The sequence below is a fragment of the Rattus rattus genome, chromosome 3 (genome assembly GCF_011064425.1).
Source record: "Rattus rattus isolate New Zealand chromosome 3, Rrattus_CSIRO_v1, whole genome shotgun sequence".
NCBI classification, from domain to species: domain Eukaryota; kingdom Metazoa; phylum Chordata; class Mammalia; order Rodentia; family Muridae; genus Rattus; species Rattus rattus.
The window spans coordinates 1,943,418-1,963,255 of record NC_046156.1 but is presented as its reverse complement, the minus strand read 5'-3'; the positions used below and the strand labels follow the sequence as shown (position 1 = coordinate 1,963,255).

The 19,838-nt window shown below is 37.3% G+C and overlaps 2 pseudogenes; both read right to left on the bottom strand.

Annotated features, from left to right (window-relative positions):
• The window catches only part of LOC116895205, an 89,703-nt pseudogene that overhangs the window by 19,888 nt on the left and 49,977 nt on the right, over positions 1-19,838 (bottom strand).
• On the bottom strand, positions 8,774-8,874 carry LOC116897452 (annotated as a pseudogene).

Sequence of the window (19,838 nt, the reverse complement as noted above, 5' to 3'; positions counted from 1 at the left end):
GCACCGAACCAATGAGCAGAAGCTGCTGACCCCTCTGGTTGAATTAGGGAAAAGCTGGAGGAAGCTAAGGAGGAAGGCAACCCTGTAGGAGGAGCAGCTGTCTCAATTAACCTGGATCCCTGAGATCTCATAGACACTGGATCACCAACCAGGCAGCATCTAAGATGTGGCCTCCAACACATCTGGAGCAGAGGACTCCCGGGTCTGAGTTCAGTCAAAGAAGATGCACCTAATCCTCAAGAGACTGAAGACCCCAGGAAGAACCCACCTGGTGGGGTGGATAGGCTGGGGACATCCTTGTGGAGACAAGGGTCCAGGGGGAATAGCTGGGTGGGTGGGGAGGAGGTATGGGATGTGGAACTCTCTGGGTGTGGACCTTGGGGGGAATAAAATCTGGAGTGTAAAAATATATAAATAATAAGTTTTAATAGAAAAAACTAGAAAAAAGAAACTAGTATCTTTATAATGCTTGACACGTTATTTATTATTCTCAATAATTATGAGCTGAAATATTAAATATTAAGTCCTATTTTTCACATTTATATGCTAGTATAATGCTAAGTGTTTTTTAAATGTAATAAATTTTATATGAAAAATTTCCTTTGTTACAAAAGTTGGGCAAACTATTATATCATAACAATGAAATTCTTTCTACAAGCTTCTATTCATTAAAGTGGATTTACAAGGCCAAGTATGATTCTCTATATTTGCCTTAGTATGATATAAATGTTGTCTAAATATATTGCTATTTCTTTACATCAACTATAATTAACCCAAAGCACAATTAACACAACATAAGTAATTAGTGTAGTGTTTGCTGATTATGGTCAGTAATCTAACTACCACTGTACCTTTATTTTGTTGATGGAGTAGATTTATCATGGTTTTTTAAACTCCAGAATATCCTAGGAAATGGGGGGGGTGCTGATACCTTTTTCTAGAAGGAGAGGGAATACAAATATTGGTTTCAACTGACACTGTTTATTATGTACCCAAAAGTAATGTAGACATTTAGCATTTATGTAAGACATTGTTGTATCTGTCAATCACTTTTTTCTTCAATTTCTTTAGATGATTTTTCACACATTTAAAAAAATTGGGTGTTTATGAGAGATGTCAGATATTTTAAAATGTTATTAAATATATGAGAATTTTACATATTGTATTTTGATTATATTCATCATCTCCCCAATCTCTTCAATCCACATCCTATTCTATACCTACTTAATTTTATATCTTTATTCATTTTTTTCTTAAAGCAGTCAAGTCCAATTAGTGCCCCCTATGTACTCTTGTGTGGCCATTCACTGGAGCTTGTTGGATCTTAAAGAAAACTAACTCACTCTCTCCTAATAACTATCAATTAGAAATAGCTCTTTATCTATTAATGAAATATCATGCCCACCTACCTATTCCACATTGGAGTTTTGTTTTGCTTGAGCTTGCTCAGATTGTATGAATGATGCCAGAACCACTGTGAGTTCATGTTTCCAGTTTCCATTTGTCAGGAAAACAGCTTCCTTGTGGTCATGCACCACATCAGGCACTTACACACTTTCTTCCCCCTCTTCCATAACGACCTCTGTGCCTTGGGAGAAAGAGTTGTGATATAGATATTCCACTTAAAACTGAGCATTCAGCAGTCACTTATTCTCTGCACAATGGACAGTTTTGAGTCTCTGTGTTAGTGACAATCTAATTTAAAAGGTAGCCTCTCTGATGAAATTTGAGAAATGCATCGATCAGTCTATGGGTATTATAAGAAAGACTTAGGAATCAGTTAAATGCTATGACCTATTAGCACAGTAATAGCAAAATGTTCTCACTTGAGGACCATGATCTATCTAACTACAAATTCTTACCTCTGGTAAGTGGGTCAGGTATGGGCTTTTTCACAAGGAGCAGCTTTAAAACCAATAAAAATGTGGTCAGCTATTCCCCATGACATTTCATGTCTCTGTTTTACCAGTGGTAATATCTTGGCAGGCAGCTCACAGGATTCATAGCTGGATAGAACTGATGTTTACTTTTGACCCTTGATTGCATGCATAGCACTTTTCAGCACTACGACAGCTAGACAGTAGGGATGAAGCTTCCACATCAATAATAGCTTAAATTATCCATGTCGCGTGGCTCAAGTATATGATAATTTCAGCAATAGGGTCTTACTATCAAGTTCTGAAGGCTAACCAATAAAAATGACACCATCCTGAAATATTTGGGAATCCATGGGACCCAACTGGTCAACAACTCCATTCCTAACATTGAGCTTCTTGTTAGTATAGTATCTTGTAGGGATATTGTTGCCATGTTTTAAGGTAATCCATTTAAAATCTTTATATTTATACATGTTTATATTTTGGAAGGTCTGGAGTAGTGTTTTTTTATGACTTTTCAGAAAGTATTAAATATATTTCCCAATATTTCTTTCCTTGTTTTGCATTGTCACTTGCATACCATTTAATATTTTCTATTTCATTATCTGACACTGTTTGTCACTGTGTTCTGTCTTCCCATTCTAAATCTTCCACAATGGCCTAGTATTAATTTTCTGACCTTTATAGCCATTTCAAATGAAATACACATGTCTGAAGATTCAAAGTTGACAGCCACAAAGAAGTGAAAAAAATGTGATTTTTGTCTTTCTGGATCTGGATAATCTCACTCAGCATGATTGTTTCCAGGTCTATTCACTTACCTGTGAGCATTAATTTTTCTTAATAGCTAAATAATATTTTATAGGATTAATGCAGAACATTAATCTACTGTCAGACATGTTGTAGGTAGAAATGATTTTTCCTATTCAGTGGGCTGTGTCTTCATTCTCAAGTAATCATATATATTTTAAAAATTGGATTTTTTCAAAGATATCATCTATGTTTTACATATTTTCTCAACTGTTTCCAATATTGTTCTAAAATACAAAGTAAAATATCCATTAAAAGTGAGTGATGAGAGTCAGTGGTAAACTATTATAAAATATGCTTTTAAATTTTATATGGATAGGATATTTACCCCAAAATTATCCCCACAAATTTTGCTTTTATTTTCTTAAGCTACAATAGGAGTTTGCTACATACAGTTGGTTTTGTTTGGTCTATTTTCCCCACTTGAGCACTCCTTTACATTTAGATATTGGGTAGGCATAACATTATTCTGTTTTCAGGTAAGCAAATCTGTTCTCAGCTGTGTTACAAGCTCCTTGGAGAACAAGGAGGCAGCTGACAACTGACTGTATTCTCTGCAGTGCTTATCACAACTCCTACCCAAAGTGGATTTCTATTGAAAATTTTTTCCTCTCACCTTATAAGGATGTTTCTAATTACAAATTATTTAGTCTCATTTTTTGAAGAATATCATTTCAAATTAATTTTTCCCATGAAGGGTGTGTCTCCAAGGGTTAGAACCAGTCTTTTGAATCAAGATACCTGAATCCCAATTCCAGCTTTGACATTTGATTGCTCTGCAAATAATTTACTCTTAGTTCTCAGCTTCTCCATCTTTAAAGTGAAGGCATTAATAATGCTTACATATAGATTAAATGAGCCAAAATAAGGGCTGGGAATGTAACTCAGTTGTAGAGTACTTGCCTAGCATGCATGAGGCCTAGTCTCAATCTCCAGCACTGCAAAACAAAGTAGTTCAAGCCTATATCTATATATGTATATAAGAGGGCTTTGTAATTCCATAGGATTATGGAACAAGAGGATTGAATGAAAAATTTGAAGTCAGGATGGAAAGAAAATGAGAACATATTCTGACCTTGAGAAAATATTTGACACTTCTTAAAGTGGTCTCATTTGTAAAAATTTAAAGGGATGACTAAATTTAATGTTTTTCAGGCTCATAAATAAAAAAAAATATGTGAGATCATGTGTTAAGTACCAAAGCACTGCTAACCTATTTGTTATCATTATTACATACAAATGAAGACACTGAATTCTCATTCATGAATTTGGGCGAATTATTGTTTACTTGTTTGCTCTACATTTTAACAGTGTGGCTTACTAGAGAGCTCAGGTACAGGGTAGATACAAAAATGAAATGAGCTAAAATGTGTGTAAGTCTAGCAAGGTACCTCTAAGCAATGTATAGGGAAAAGTTAGTCAATTTTCATACTCATTTAACAAACTTTTGTAAAATAGCCTAATTTTAAACATATCTGGGAGTATGGTTAAAATATTCTGATTGTTTTGCTAAAGTTTTTGATGAGTAGTTTTGATAGGTCCGAGATGATATATAAGCAAAATGTATGTTAGAAAACTATCCTGACATAACTTTCTATGTTGACATACATTCTGCTTCAAAATTTGTGAAGCCTATTGAGGGGTTTGTTTATTTGTATTTGTGTGTGTGTGTGTGTGTGTGTGTGTGTGCATGTGTGTGGGTGTTGTGTTCGCTTTTCAAGTAATGTTACATGAATGAAAGCCAACAAGAAAAGGCAGTCTTAATGCACGCCATGTAAGAAGTCCTTTTTATTGTTTTTTAGGTAAGAAGTATCTTTTAGGTTTTCAAATCATCCTTTGCTCCTACAGGGATGAACTGTTTGGCACTGAAGCCCTCAAGGCTATTATATGACAATTGAACTTTTAGTTCAATATGGTTTCCTATTCTCTGCTTAAGCACTTTATCACAAGGCGTAGTCGTTGTTGAACGGTTTAAACTCCAGCAACAATTTTCCAACTTGTAGACATTATCCGTTGTGAGAGATTTTGTATTAGTGGCAAAAAGGTTTCTCTATATTTTTAGTATGAACAGTGGAGGCTAATTCTGCTCCTTGAAAAGTCCAATTTAAGGCTGTTCTTTCATTTGTCCTTCCAATAGCAAATCATTCTTATTCTCAAAACTTGAGAAATTTGGCAGGATTCATAATTAGCTTACAAATCATGACACCCTGAAGGTAGACATTACTTCTGCTTTAAACATTACCATGGCAAAACTTTTTGGCAAATGATTCATTTCAGCATTACTGGAATATATTGACTGTTATGAATTATATCATTAAATCCCTAATAAATACTTGATGGGTACTAGTATCAACCTGGCTTGTACTCAGTACTAAACACACACATGAATATTTTGTGATACTTTTCATTTGCACTATCTCATTCAATTTCTATTTGGGAACATGACAATTCTTGTAGAACACAGGAAGAAACCAGGTAAGAAAGTCACTTACTTTTTCACTTTTAAGAACTTGTGAGAGACAGAACTTTAGTTGTTTTTCTTTTTTCTTTTTTAATTCAGTGGGTTTGTTTTTAAGATACATGCATCTTTAATAAACTATAAATGAGAAAGGAATGACTGAGTGCTATTAGGTCAGTTTTTATTAATGGCTGATTCTATTGCAGGTTAACCTCACTTGATGAGTTTGATTACAGGAATGTGTAAGCTCTTATTATGTTATCTCCATTCTATTGAACTGTGCATAATCCAATAAAGAAACAATGTCTTTAGTTATTTTGTCCCTTTATTATTTCTAAGGTAGTTTACTCAGTGTGGGTGTTTGCTGAACATTGTTGACTGTATAACTACTTGGCAGGAACAAATTAAAAATTAGCAGCAGATAAAGTTCAAGCAGCTGCCCTCAATGATCTTTGTTAGAAAGATGATGACAAATGATGACTAATCACTTTCTAACTTTGATGCTAAAACATAAGGTTTAAAATTCTTTTTCACTTTTGCTTACATCACAGTCATAAATGCATCCCTCCCCCCCTTTTTTTTACCCTGAAAGTTTGAGACAGGAGAGAAAGACCATTGGATTCTGGTATGAGTAATTGTGCTGTTTGTTTACTTTGTGCTTGGTGATAAAGAGGAAGGATTTTGGATTCTAGTAATGCTCAGAGTTATAAATTAGTTTGAAATTAGAGGATCCATAGTAAAATCAGATCTTAATTTATAGCTGTTTGATTATTAATGTTAATGTACTTTTGGTGTGACAAAATGTCACTTTTAATGTGCAAAGAGTCAATAGTTTAGCATTTGAAAACATATTAGGGTTTTATTATTCAGTGGTTATAATTTTTTATAATCACTTGATCTCTTCAGTTGTGTTTTTTTTCAACATTTTTTTATTCACTTTATATACTGATCACAGCACACCCTCCATCCTCTCTTCCCTGTCCCTTCCTTACAAATCCTTTCACACATTTCCCTCTCCCTTCTCCCAGAGAAGTGGGGCACATGGGTACCACCCTACCCTGGGACATCTGGACACAGCAGAATTAGGCACATTCTCTCCCACTGAGGCCCAACCAGGCAGTACAGGTAGGAGAAAGGGATCCAATGGCAGGGAACAGAGAAAGCTGGAAACAGCCCTTGCTCCACTTGTTAGGACACCCACAGGGACCCTTGTATGCTATCTTGTTGGTGGCTCAGTCTTTGTGAGTCCCCATAAGCCCAGGTTAGTTGACTCTGTAGGTCTTGTGGTGTTCTTGACTCTTCTACCTTGCTCAATTTTATCCTGTCTCTTCCATGAAACTCCCCAAGCTCCTCCTGCTGTTTGGTTGTGGCTTTCCACATATGCCTCTAACCACTACTGGATAAAGCCTCTCAGGAGACAGTTATGCTAGGTTCCTGTCTGCAAGTATAGCAGAAAATCATTAATAATGCCAGGGCTTGGCACTCTCCAGTGGGATATGTCTCAGGTTGGGGCAGTTGCTGGTTGGCTGTTCCCCCAGTGTCTGTCTCTTCTGTATCCCTGCATATCTTGTAAGCAAGACAAATTATGGGTTGAAGATTTTGTGGGTGGATTGATGTTCCCCTCCCTCCTTTGGACATCTTGCCTGGCTATAGGAGGTGGTGACTTCAGTCTCTATATATCCCCTTCTGGTTGGAATCTCAGTTAGGTTCACCCCCTTAGACATCCATATCTTCCAGGCCTCCAGCTAGTTCCAGAGATGTCCCCAAGCAATTTCCATTCTCACTCCCAGCCTTCTCCTGCCTAAACCCGATCATTATCTCCATTCTTCTCATCCACTCTCCTACCCAGTTCCCTATCTTGATTTACCTCTTATGATTATTTAGTTACAGCTTTAGAATGCATTTCCCTGATGATTGAAAACATTAAACATTTCTTTGTATTTCTTGGCATTCAAAATACATGTGTTGAGAACTCTCTGTTTAGCTCTGTAGCCCATTTTTCCTTCACTTTTTTATTGGATATTTTCTCTATCTACATTTCAACTGCTATCTCCCTTCCTGGTTTCCCCTCCAGAAACCACCAAACCCACTCCCCCACCCCCTGCCTCCATGAGGGTGATCTCCACCTACCTCCCCACTGTCTCCCACCTACTTGCCCTGTCATTTCCCTACAATGGGGCATCTGGCCTTGACAAAACCAAGGACCTCTCCTTCCATTCCAGACAAGGCCATACTCTGCTACTTATGCAACTGGAGCCATGGGTCCCTCCATGTGTACTCTTTGGTTGGTGGTTTAGTCCCCGGGAGCTCTGATGGGTCTGATTGGTTGATAGTGTTGTTCTTATGGGGTTGCAAACCTCATCAGCTACCTCAGTCCTTTCTCTAACTCCTCCATTGGGGACCTGTTCTTAGTTCATTGATTAGCTGTGAGTACTCACCTCTGTATTTGTCAGGTTCTGGCAGAGCCTCTCAGGAGACAGCTATATCAGGCTGCTATCAGCATGTACCTCTGGGTATTTGGTTTGCTCATGTCTAACTTGAGTTCTTTAAAACTTTGTATATCATTCCTCTGTTGAATGTAAGGCTAGTCAAGATATTTTCCAAATATACAGGTTGCTGTTTTATCCTATTGATGGTATCTTTTGCCTTACAGGAGCTTTTGAGTTTCATGGGGTCTCATTTATCAATTGTAGACCTTAGTGCCTGAGCTATTGGTATTCTGTTCAAGGAAGTTGTCTCCTGTACCAGTGCATTCAAGGCCATTCCCTACTTTCTCTTCTATTAGATTTATTGTGTCTAGTTTTATGTTGAGGTCTTTATTCACTTGGACTTGATTTTTGTGCAGGGCGATAGATATGGATCTACTTGAATTCTTCTACATGCAGACAGCTAGTTAGACCAGCACCATTTGACAATGATGCTTTTGTTTTTCCATTGAATGGTTTAGGATTCTTTGTCAAATATCAAATGTCCACAGGTCTGTGTGTTTATTTTTGGGTCTTTGATTCTGTTCCATTGATCTATCTGTTTTTCTGCCAATACCATGCAATTTTTATTACTATTGCTGTGTAGTATAGTCTGAAGTCAGGGATGTCAAACCTCCAGAAGTTCGTATTTTGTACAGGATTATCTTAGTTATCCTGAGTTTTTTCCTTTTCCATTTGAAGTTGAGAATTGCTCTTTCAAGTTCTGTAAAAATTATGCTGCAATTTTGATGGGAATTTCATTGAATCTGCAGATTGCTTTTGGTAAGATGGTCATTTCCCCTAAGTTAAGCCTACTGATCCGTGAGCATGGAAGATCTTTCTATCTTCTGATATTTTCCTCAATTTCTTTCTTCAGAGACTTGAAGTTCTTGTCACTTGTTTGGTTAGAGTCACACCAAAATATTTTCTATTATTTCTGGCTATTGTCAAGGGTGTTTTTTCCATAACTTTTTCCTTAGCCCATTTATTAATTGTATAAAGGAGGACTCTCTCATTATTTATATGTGGGTTTCAGTGTGTGATTTAAGTTTTAATTATGTTTCTTTGATGAATGTGGGTACACTTGCATTTAGGGGATAAATGTTTAGAAGTGAGACCTCATCTTGGTGGATACTTTTCTGTGATGAATATAAAGTGTCCTTAAAAATATGGAATGCTTCACGACTTTGTCATCTTTGCTCCCGGGCCATGCTAAACTACTATATTGTCCCAAATTTAGTATATGTGTTGCTGAAGTAAGCACAATTTGGTATATTGAAATAACAATTTATTTATTTATTATTTTAGTGTACAAGTGTTTTGATGCAGGTGTGTGCACCATGTGTGAACAGTGCCCATGGTAGCCAGAAGAGAGATCAGAATTGAGTCCCTGGAACTTCCAGAACCAGATATTTAGGTGCCATCACCTGTGTGATAGAACCAAACTCTAGTCCTCTGCAAAAGCAGAAAACGCTCTTAATTGCTGAGCCATCTGTCCAGCCTGGTTCTTTGCTTTTACCTAACATTTGCCTATGAAAGACAGGCTCATAGGCTAATATGAAATTAAGTAGAAAATAAGGCCAAAGGAAGGAACCCAACCCTAATTTTCTTTAGGGAATAATATAGAACAGCTACCTTCAGTCTTGTAATCACCACTTTTGTGTGTAACGTTAGGAAGATCATAGGATGTTCGGGGAGATTGAAAAACACTGTTTCTGGTCATGAATGTGAGGCTATTTTAGAAGATATTAGCATGGGAATTCATAGACTGAGTACATAACCCCACTATTTGTTTGTTTGTTTCTTTATTTATTGATTGAAAACAGAATCTTCTTTCATACAATTCATCCTGACCACACTTTTCTAGAGCAGGTCTTAAAAGACAATAATCAAAAATGTCAAAACAAAATGCAATAAGGCAAAAGCCCTCACACCAAGGCCAGACAAGGCAACACAACAGAAAGAAACACACCCCAAGAGCAGGCAAAGAAGTAAAAGAAATACCACTTCCCACAGTTAGAAGTCCCACAAAACTATCAGGCTACAGCTACAACATATATGCAGGGGGCTTGATGCAGATCACTACGGGCTTCGTAGTTGCTGTTTCAGTCTCTGTGAGCCCATATAAGCCCTGCTTAGTTGGGTCAATGCTCCAAGTCCTCCATCCTCTTTGACTCCTATAATTTTTCTGCCTGCTCTTCAGTGAGATTCCTACAACTCCAAGGAGAGGGACTAGAAGGTGACCTTGAATTTAGACTTTCTTTCCACATAACATCTGGCTGGATCTCTGTATCTGCTCCTATCTTCTGCTAGAGGAAGTCTCCCTGATGACAACTGGAAAAGACTTCAAACTTGGTTCTTGGTGATTCAAGCAGTATCAAGCATAGGATCTCTTTCATGGAGTGGGCTTCAAGCTAAATTAAATATTAGTTGGCCACTCCAAAAAGTTCTGAGCCATTATTGCCCCATAACATTTTAGGCAGGATAGATTATAGGTTGAGGGTTTTGTGTCTAGGTTTCTCTTTCTGTAGCTTGCAGAATACCTTCCTGACACTAAGCCACCAACCAGGCAGTGTAAACAAGATGGTTTGAGGCCCCTGACCCATATACTGCAGAGGACAGCCTAGTCTGGCCTCAGTGAGAGATGATGCACTTAACCCTCAAGAGACTTGAGGCCCCAGAGAGTGGGGAGGACTGACAGGATAGGTGTGGGTGGGGGTGGAGCAGGGGTGGGGTGGGGTGGGTGTCGGGACATCCTCTTGGAGATGGGGTAGGTGGAATGGGATGAGGAACTATCAGAGGACAGACCAGGAAGGGTATAAGGACTGGCCTATAAAAATTATTAAAGGTATCTTGTTCTTTTCCCAGCCCCAAGTTCCCAGAAAGAAGACTCAGTTTAAAATAAATTTACAAATACCTTGGCCATATAATTAGGCTCTTCTCAGACTAACTCATAATTTTAAATAACTTCTTTATTCTAATCTACATTCTGCAATGTAGTTGGTACCTACATGTCCAGATACTATGAGTCTGTCTCATCTCACTGTCCCAGGTAAATCTCCTGTACCTGGCTCTCCTCCTGGATATTTCACCTTTCATTTCATGCCTAAGTCACAGAACATCAGATTTCTTATTGATAGGTGCCACATTATACAGACATAAGTTAGTCTCCCTATAATTTTCCTTTTAAGTCCAATAAAAGCTGTTTTTCTTTCAAATATAAATTGAACAAAATAATTACAATTATGAACAATTATGAAAACTATTAGGTGAAATTTATATTCTCCATTCATATTTGGAAACTTAAATAAAATATTCTATCATTTATCCCATCTTGGTGAATTCAGAGTTCTGTATCTAAATAATTTTTATCCAAACTTGCATTATAAACCTAGAAAATCATCTTAAATCTTAAATACCTTATATTATAGTAAGATTATGATTATCTAATCTTCATTCCCATCATAGACTTGAGAAGGAAAAATATTATCTGATTATACAGTAAGTTCAAGTCAAGTACTTCCAAAAGTATAGAAATGACTGACAGTTTGTTGCCTGGACAGCTACTTAGTTATTCTGAAACACTGGAGAATTACCTTCAGCCTGCTGGCCCAGAGTATCTGACAGACATTTTGTGAAGCAGTAATTGTGAAGGACTTGTTACTCTGTCTTGGAAGAGCTTGGTAGTAGATTTCTCTGTGTCCATTTGTCCTTTCTGGACAGCATTCTGTTTGCAGATGAAGTTAGGGCATTTTAATTGTCTTTAGCTAGCTTGCCACAAATGAAACCATTTCCAATTGGAGGTCCTTTGATGCTCATCATCTTCAAAGTTGAAGAGGGTGCTGCCAGGAGCTGACATGTTTCAATGTTTCAATGTCAAAAAAGCCTTAAATCAATAAAAACATCTTTAAATTCTATATTCTGTGAGTCTCTGTGGTTTTGAAGACCATCAATCTATTCATAGCATATCTGAACAAGCAAATATTGCTTGTTTTTAGCTATTTATTATCTGTTTAACCAAGGATATATATTGATGAGATAATCCAGATTAATGTCTGACATGACCATGAGTTTGATTACTAGACCATTAGCTTGAATTTCTCAACCATTCTAAACAGTTTACAATTGTAGGCAGGTATTAAAAGGTCTGGGACTAAGCCTTCTATTTTAAAATGAGTTGCATAAGCATAATTGCTATTCAAGAGTTGAAACATATATACATTATGTTGTAACAAAATTAATGTTAAAATTTGTATCAATATACAAAGATTTATACCAATGAAAACATTAAACCTGTATCAATGTATAATAATCTATATCAATGTAAACAAAATGACCTTATTTAAGAACATCAATAGCTCTAAGTTGAAGAGTAGATTTAATAATCTATCCTTTCTTTGATTCTATTATTTCTGTATACTTCCATAACTCTTTGTCTTCTCAATTACTTTCCTTTTATCTAAGAAAGAAAGGATAGAGAAAAGGAACACTATAAATCGCCAGGTCTATGTTCCATATTTAGTTTCCTCTCTGTTCAAGACCGTAACTATTATAATCATCTCTATAGCTAAAACCATCCACTCCAATTTAAGGGACTGAGATGATGGTCTTTTGACAATTGCTTCCTGCTGAATAGGGGTGAAGAATTCCTCTCTGGGTGACCAGAGGAAATGAGAAAAATGGTTAAATCAAAAGAAGGTTAGCTGTTATCATTTGTTGTCCAGTCTCTGTGTGTTGAGAAAATTCAGGCTTAAGTGAAGTCAAGACTGGATTCATTTTGGGGTAATTTTATTTATGTTATTAAGTAGAATACAGATGTATTGTTTTGTTTGGGGCTGCAGAGTTGAACCTGTTTAGATGGCTAAAACACTTTGTTGAAGAGAGTCTTGTGACTCTTCCAAAGCTCAGTTGGCCATAGATACAGAAACTTTCTTCTAAATTCTTAATTTTCTTTGTTGATCTGTACTTCCATCCTAAAAACAGTATGATACTTTTTTTGCAGCTGTTGCATCTATGAGAACATTTCCATAAACAATATAAATCTCCTTCCATTTCCATATAGATGACAGAAGAGGGACATCAAAGAGTATTCCTATTTTCCCTAAACTCAATGCTTGCTGATTGCTTGTGCTAAAAGACATAAAAGACAGGTGATCATATCCTTCAAAACCAATTGGAAAATGATGCCATGCTAGAAGAAACTCAGCTTTGTCATCCAATGTACTCAGATCTGAGTCAGAATTACAGATACCATGTCAATTTTGCCCTCTTCAAATATTAACGTCTAAGTTATTCAGTGACATACACCTGCATGAGAGGCAGTAGCAATAGGATAAGAGATTCAGTTATCTTTAGCTACATATTTAAGTTCATCTGAACTACATATAACATTGTCTCAATAAAAACACACAAAAACATTAACTTCTTTTGAATTCACTTATGTAAATTGGGTGACAATATCCCAGGAGTATTTTGTGATGAATAATTTCTGTAAATATCCTATAGTTCAAAGTCACAGCAGAATGGAAAATATCTTTTTACATTAATAAAATTTAAAGGAATAAACACATTTTGAGCATGATTCTAATCTTTTAAGGAATCTACATACCTAGAAAAGATGAAAAACTTTCCCATTTCAAAAAATGCTTCCCAGGAAAGAAATATCTCACCTAGTGTTGAGTGTCAGGAGCTAGTTTCTATTCATTGTATGTGTGTATTTGTAAATATTCTCCCATTTATCCTTGTTATACATACAGTTTGTAATCCATAGTGTTCAGCAGCACATCCATAGGAAATATAGAGAACCAATACTTTACCTGGCAACTGAGTGAATGGGGATTCCTTGATTATTTTCTTATACTATCCTGTCATGGTTTGAGTAGGAATGATCCCCACAGGTTCATGTACTTGAGTGCTTGGTCCATAGGGGTTGACACTATTAGGAAGTGTGGCCTTGTTTGAGGAGAGGTCACTAGGTGGTGGGCTTTGAGGTCTCAAAGATTCATTTTCTGCTGCCTGCTCATCTAGATGTAGACCTCTCAGCTCCTTCTCCAGCACCATGTCTGCCTGCCAGGTTTTTCCACCATGATGCTAATGGACTAAACTTCTAAAACTGTAAGCAAGCCCCAGTGTTTTCTGAAACAGTTTAATTTCTTACTTGAATGTGGCCTGACACACATATTTGGTAAAGGGTATTGAACTTTTTCTCAAGGGACAATTAATTAAATCTTCCCAAGTAAAGCAAGAGATAAACCATTTGTCTTAGTGGTTGTAACTTTAGGGATTGTAAAGCCTGGGAGTGCAAAATTTGTCACAATGATATTCACAAATAACACCAGAGGTGTCACAATCTTAAAATTGCAAATGCACTGCCTATTTCAATCAGCTGACCCTTAGAAGATCTCTTTTGTAAATGAGCAGTTCTGATTTTTGTGGGTTTTGTCAATTTGCTGTCTGTTCCAATTGGCAAACCTATGGTTGAACCCAACAACTCTATATCCCCTATAAATTGTCTGCGCAACTGGGTATTGTGGCTGCTTCAGTTTCTCCTACTAGAGAGACTGTAAGTGTGATCCATCAGTTAATAAAATTTTTATCCTGTAGAATCTCAGTGTTAACTCTTGGATTTTGACACCATAACAATTTCCTTTATAAGAATTGCCATCATCATGGTGTCTCTTCAGAGCAATAAAACCATAACTAAAATAGAAGGTAGTATCAGGGGCCTGGGTATTGCTATCAGAGGCTGGAGCACACTTTTGTTTGGAAGAATGTGGACTTCAGATTAGGTAGCTCAGAATACTCAAGATATAATTTACAGACCACATGAAGCTCAAGAATAAGGAAGACCAAAGTGTGGATGCTTCAGGCCTTCTTAGAAGGGGGAGCAAAAATATTCACATGGAGGCAACATATGGAGCAGAGACTGAAGGAAAGTTCATCAAGACTGCCTCAACTGGGGCAAACCCAGACAATATTGTAGATGCCAGGAAGTACATGCTGACAGGAGTCTGATATAGCTGTCTCAGGAGAGGCTCTGCCAGAGCTTGACAAGTACAGATGTGGATGCTTGCAGCCAACCATTGAACTGAGAACAGGGTCCCCATTGTAGGAGTTAGAGAAAGGATTGAAGTAGCTGAAGGAGTACAATTGAAGAGTACACAGAGATGAACCTATGGCTCCAGCTGCTTGTTTAGCAGAGGATGGCCTTTTTAGGCAACAATGGGAGGATAGGCCCTTGGTTCTTTGATTCCTAGATGCCTCAGTATAGGGTAATGTCAGGGTGGGAAGGTGGCAGGGAGTGGATGGGTAGGAGAGGGAGCACTTTCATATAAGCAGGGTGGGTAGGGAGGATGGGATAGCAGGTTTCTGGAGGAAAATCTGGAAATGACATAACATGTAAAATGTAAATAAAAATGCATTAAAAAAGAATAGTGCATGTTTAGCCATTCACTCATCTTTCCAGTGATGTGATGATTAGTGATGTCAACTTGACACATTATAGAATCATGTCGGAAGAGAGTCTCAATAAGGTATTGCTTACATTGGATTGGCATATAGACATGTCTGTGTGTAGTTTTTTTTAAGTTAATTGATATGGAGAGGGGGTAATATTTAAAATGTAAATTAAAAAATCCAATAAAAGAAATACAAAGAAAAAATGTTCACTATATACTCAACAGCTCAAACCACCACTGACAAGGATGAAAAAAAATGAAAGGCAGTTTAACATTTTAAGTGGAGCTTAATGAGCCATCCTAATAGGAGCATGAAATACAGTAGTACTGAGGGTGATTTAAACAATGGGAGCCCAACTCAATAGGTTTTAGAGAGAAGTAATTTTACAGTGTGGCTTAGAGCCTTTTTACTTTGTGATATTTTGACTATGAATGTATCTGCTTTTTGCCCTTGTCCAAGAGTCTGCCTGAGGCCAAAGTGAAGAGTGTTGGATTAATTTCATTGGCAGAAGAAAGCTCAAAATAGCCTAGTATTGACTCTAGCATGGGACTATTAGTGTTCACTCTTATAAAGATCCATACTAAAAAGAAGTAAGCTAACTGAACCTGTGCCACAGCTCTCTGTAGCCAAATGCCCTGGGAAAGAGAGCTGGACTCTCAGAAGTGCAGACAATCCTGAGAGCTTAGGGGAGACCACCACTAACTGCTCAGATTCCTGGCCCAAGAGGGACCTGCCTAGTGATCTCTGGATACAGGAACTTAGGAGCAGTCAGTGGCAGGAACCTTCTGGTTTCTGCCTGAGCCCAGAGCTGAAAACCAGTCTCCCGGAGTGCTGACATACAAGAGACGAGAGACAAGACCAACTCGTCTGCTCCAAGCAACACAACTGGAGGCTTCTGGACACAAAAACCCAGGAGCAGCTCTCTGTCCCAGATCCAGCAGAAAGAAAACAGGTCTACAGGAGTATTGACACACAGGCTTACAGCAAGGTCAGTTCACTGTCAGAGACAGCAAGACAAGTTAACAACAGAGACAACCTAAGGGCAAAAGGCAAGCACAGGAACCTAAGCAAGAGAAACCAAGACTACTTGGCATCAGAGCCACCAGAGCAAACACTGGATATCCAAACACATCAGAAAAGCAAGATTTGGATTTAAAATCATATCTCATGGTGAAGATAGAGGACTTTAAGAAGGACATTAATAACTCCATTAAAGAAATACAAGACTATACAGGTAACCACAAAAATCTCTTAAAAATTATAGGAAAACATAACCAAACAGGTGAAGGAACTGAACAAAACCATGCAGGATTTAAAAATGGAAATATAAACAATAAAGAGAGCACAAAGAGAGACAACCCTGGAAATAGAAAAACCTAGGAAAGAGATCAGGAGACATAGACAGACACATCACCAACAGAATACAAGAGATAGAAGAGAGAATCTCAAGGGCAGAAAATACCATAGACATCATTGACACACCTTGATACAAAACTCAAGAAGCTCCTAACCCAAAACATCCAGGAAATCCAAGACACAATGAGAAGATCAAACCTAAGGAAAAAAGGTATAGAAGAGAGTGAAGACTCCAAATTTAAAGGGCCAGTAAATATCTTCAACAAAATTATGGAAGAAAACTTCCCTAACCTAAGGAAATAGATGTCCATAAACATACATGGAGCATACAGAACTCCAAATAGATTGAACCAGAATAGAAATTCCTCCCATCACATAATAGTCAAAACACCAAACACACAAAACAAATAAAGAATATTAAAAGCAATAAGGGGAAAAGATCAGGTAATATATAAAGGCAGACCTTTCAGAATTACACCACACTTTTCACCAGAGACTATGAAAGCCAGAAAATCTAGGGCAAATGTCAAACAGATCCTAAGAGAACACAAAGGCCAATGTAGGCTACTATATCCAGCAAAACTCTCAACTAACATAGATGGCGAAACCAAGATATTCCATGACAAAACCAAATTTGCACAATATCTTTCCACAAAACCAGCCAGACAAAGGATAATAGATGGAAAACTCTAACACAAGGAGGGAAACTCAACCTAGAAGAAGCAAGAAAGTAATCTCCTCACACCAAAACCAAAAGAAGAGAGCCATACAAACATAATTTCACCTCTAACAACAAGAGTAACAGAAAACAATAATCACTATTCCTTAATAGCTCTTAATATCAATGGGCTCAATTCCTCAATAAAAAGACATAGCCTAACAGACTGGATATGTAAAGGGGCCCAGCATTTTGCTGCATACAGGAAACATCCCTCAGGGACAATGATAGACAATACCTCAGAGTAAAAGGCTGGAAAACAACTTTCCAAGCAAATGGTCCAAAGAAACAAGCTGAAGCAGCCATTCTAATATTGAATAAAATCAACTTTCAACTAAAAGTTATCAAAAAATAAGGAAGGACATTTCATATTCCTCAAAGGAAAAATCCACCAAGATGAAATCACAATCCTGACTATATATGCTCCAAATGCAAGGGCAACTATATTCATATAATAAAACTTACTAGAGGTCAAAGTACGCATTACAAAATCTACAGATTGAATGCGATCCTTATCAAAATTCCAACTCAATTTTCTATAGAGTTAGAAAGAGCAATTTGTAAATTCATTTGAAATAACAAAAATCCAGGGTAGCAAAACCTATACTCAACAATAAAAGAATTCCTGTGGCAAACACTTTCCCTGACTTCAAGCAATATTACAGAGTAATAGTGATTAAAAACTGTATGGTATTTGTACAGAGACAGTCAGGCAGATCAATGGAATTGAATTGAAGACCCAGAAATCAACCCATATACCTATGATCACTTGATCTTTGACAAAGGAGCTAAAACCATTCAATGGAAAAAATACAGCACTTTCAGGAAATGGATATCAGGATGTATAAGAATGCAAATCAAACCATTCTTTTCACCCTGTACAAAGCTTTAGTCCAAGTGAGTCAAGGACCTCCACTTAAAAGTAGATACAATCAAACTATTAGAAGAAAATTCAGGAAAGAGCCTCGAACACATTTAAGAACTCAAAAATTTCTTAAAGAAAACACCAATGGCCTATACTCTAAGATCAAGAATTGACAAATTGGACCTCATAAAACTACAAAGCTTTTTTCTGTAAGGCAAAGGACAAAACAGCAACCAACAGATTGGGAAAAGATCTTTACCAATCTTACATTCAATATATACAAATAACTCAAGAAGTTAGACTCCATGGAGCCAAATAACCCTATTAAAAATAGGGTTCAGAGTTAAACAAAGAATTCTCAGCTGTGGAATATCGAAAAGCTGAGAAGGTCCTAACGGTGTGCAACATCCTTAGTCATCAGGGAAATGCAAATTACAACAACTCTGAGATTCTACCTCACACAAGTCAGAATTGCTAGGATCAAAAACTCAGGTCACAACAGATGCTGGTGATAATGTGGAGAAAGAGGAACACTCCTCCATTGTTGGTAGTATTGACAACTGGTAAAACCACTTTGGAAATCAGTCTGTAGGTTCCTCAGAACATTGCACATTGCACTACCTGAGAACACAGCTATACTATTCCAGGGCATATCCTCAAATGATGCTCTATCATACAACAAAGACACATGCTCCACTATGCTCATAGCAGCCTTATTTGTAATAGACAGAGCTGGAAAGAACCAGCATGACCTTCAACAGAGGAAAGGAGACAGAAAATGTGGTACATTTACACAATGGAGCTCTACTCATCTATCAAAAACAATGAATTCATGAAATTCATTGAGAAATGGATCTAACTTGAAAATATCATCCTGAGTGAGTAATCCAATCACAAAATAACACACATGGTATGTACTCACTGATAACTGGACAAAGCTCAAATTACCCAAGATACAATCCACAGACCACATGAAACTCAAGAAGGATGAGCAAAATGCAGATGTTTCACTCCTTCTTAAAAGGGAGAACAAAAATATTCATAGGAGGGGATATGGAGGCAAAATTTGGAGCAGAAACTGAAGGAATGGCCATTTAGAGCCTGCCCCACATGTGGCCCATATATATATACAGCCAATGAAACTAGGTAAGATTGATGAAGCTAAGAAGTGCATGCTGACAGGAGCCTGATAGAGCTGACTCCTGAGAGACATGTCAAATACAGAGGCCAATGTTAGCAATGTTAATTGAGAATGGGATCCTTGTTGGAGGAATTAGAGAAAGTATTGAAAGAGCTTAAGGGGCTTGCAACCCCATATGAATAACAATGCCAACCAACCAGAGCTCCCAGGGACTAAATCACTACCCAAGGACTATACATGGACTTACCCATGACTCCAGCTGCATATGTAGCAGAGGATGGCTTTGTTGGGGCACTGCCAAGGTTGGACCCCCAGTGTAGGGGAATATCTGGGGGTGGTGTAATGGGAGATAGATGGTAACAGGAACACCCTTTAGAAGAAGGGGAGGGGGATAGGATAGGGAGCTTATGTCCGGGAAACCGGGAAAGGGAATACCATTTGAAATGTGAATTAAAAAATACAATAAAAAATAAAATATTGAACCATATCCACACACTAAATTATAATTAACAAAAAAATCCAATTAAAAAAAGGAGATAAATAAATTAAATAGAAACCCAATTTTAAAAATAAGAAGATCAGTGACCTCAGGGGAAGATCCCACCAAGCTAATCTTCCAATTTGTGAAAAATAAGTAATAAAAAGCTCAGAATCAGGTGTAGTGCACTCTTTTAATTGTAACACTTTGCA